The following is a 2,206-nucleotide window of genomic DNA, read 5'->3' as shown; positions in this document are numbered from 1 at the left end:
CACGACGTAAAACATAATAACATTGCATATCCTGTGAATCACATTACAGTAAATGACGTAAAATTTACGGCAGTACTTGACTCTGGCAGTCCAATTTCAGTAATTAGTGAAACAGCTTTTAGCAAGTGCAACAAATCGAACGATTGCCCCACACTTCCGTTACGTAAGATTAAATTACAAGGTGCAATCTTTGGAAAAAGTGTAGATGTACGCCAACAAACCAATTTAGAATTCCTTTGCCAAAGCCACAGCTTCTCTATGAACTTTCTTATTGTTCCATTATTGTCGACGGAAATTATATTGGGAGTAGACTTTTTGAATGAATACAAAGCAATCTTAAACTTTCACGATGCGGAAATAAGTTTAGAGAAGGAAGGTAAGTCAATAGCTTTGAAATTTGAAGATTGGCTCTCAAACCATGACGAGGAAATTAATCGGCTTTACCTTCTGTTAGACAACAGTTCGGAATTTTCTACGGAACTAGACACTAATAATCACTCTGCAAGTACTGACAGGGATGATATCGACGGCATATTTGAAATTAATGAGTTAATTCAGAATAAAATTCAAACAATTGAGAATTGTAATGACACTGATAGGCAGCACCTTTTTGAGATTTTACAAGCACATTCCACAGTTTTTACTCACAAAACAGGAACAATCAAGGGATTTCAATACCAATTTCGTGTTCGTGAGCATACTAAGTTTTGTGTTAGACCATACATAATTCCGGCGCATTATAGGGACCGTGGTAGAACAGAAATACGATCTATGCTTAATGAGGGCATTATTGAGCCTGCAGTAAGCTCACGCAACAATCCATTACATGTTGTTGAAAAGAAAAATGGATCGATCAGACTTGTCTTAGATTCGAGACAAATCAATACTATCATCATTCCTGAAACAGACAGGCCGCAAACGTTGGAAGAACTTCTTCAAAATTTTAATGGTGTAAAAGTGTTGTCTTCTATTGATCTCAGATCGAACTTCATCCAGAATGTAGAAAATACACAGCTTTCCTTTGTTTCGGCGTTTGTTATCAGTTTCGGAATCTTCCTTTTGGTTTGAACATTTCTTCAGCAGCATTCATTCGCGGGCTAAATTCCATATTACCTGAGTTCTTAAAACGTCACATCACCTTATATGTGGACGATATTCTAATAGCAGAAGCTTCATGGGAACAACATAATGGCATCCTCAACAGTTTGTTACGTATTTTTGCAGAATCTGGAATTACAGCTAACTTGGAAAAGTCTGAATTCGGTAGGTCAAAGGTGAGGTTTTTGGGACATATTATTTCTTCTGAAGGTATTCAGCCGGATCCTGAAAAGTTAGAAGCAATCAGAGCCATTCCAGTTCCATCCACAAAAAGACAAGTCCGCAGATTTCTAGGTCTCGTAAATTTTTACCGTCGTTTTCTGAATATGCAAATTCTTGTTACACCAAAACTTTGTTCTCTCACTGGAAAAAAATACTATTTGGAACTGGGACGAACAAGCACAGTTGGAATTCAATTCTTTGAAAGAATCGCTACTTAACGCGCCAATACAAGCTCATCCAGATCTGTCACAAGATTTCTGCCTTAGCACGGATTCTTCTAAAGTCGGTCTTGGTGCCCATTTATTTCAAGAAGCCATAGAAAATGACATTACTGTTCAGAAAACCATTGCTTTTGCTAGCCGAGTGCTAACAAAATCCGAAAAAAATTATTCCGTTACTGAATTAGAAGCTTTAGCAATCGTTTGGGCATTTAACAAATTCCGTTTCTTTCTTTCTGGTAAGCACGTAAAAGTATACAGTGATCACCGTGCATTACAATTTCTTATGTCTTCAAAATTAAATCATGACAGGTTAAAACGTTGGGCATTGTTTCTGCAAGAATTCCACTTCACAATAGTCTACATTCCCGGGAAGGAGAACATTGTTGCGGCCGCACTGTCACGCGCACCGGCTGGGCTTGAGAAAAGTAACACAGAAGGCAACCTCGAGAAAAATTTCAGTATTCTTTACATTCAGAAAGTCGCCTTTGAAAACTTCATCACCACATCTTTAATGGACATTGCTCATGAACAAGATAAAGATCCGATTTGGAAAGACATCAAAAGCAAATGGCATGAAAAGACACACACACAGATTCGGCACTATTATCTGGTTAGAAACAACATACTGTTCAAACGCTGCACTGTTGATGACAAGCTATGGGTAC

Source organism: Schistocerca serialis, chromosome 2 (genome assembly GCF_023864345.2).
Source record: "Schistocerca serialis cubense isolate TAMUIC-IGC-003099 chromosome 2, iqSchSeri2.2, whole genome shotgun sequence".
Taxonomy (NCBI): Eukaryota; Metazoa; Arthropoda; class Insecta; order Orthoptera; family Acrididae; genus Schistocerca; species Schistocerca serialis.
The sequence above is the reverse complement of the archived record's forward strand: the minus strand, read 5'-3'. Positions refer to the sequence as shown.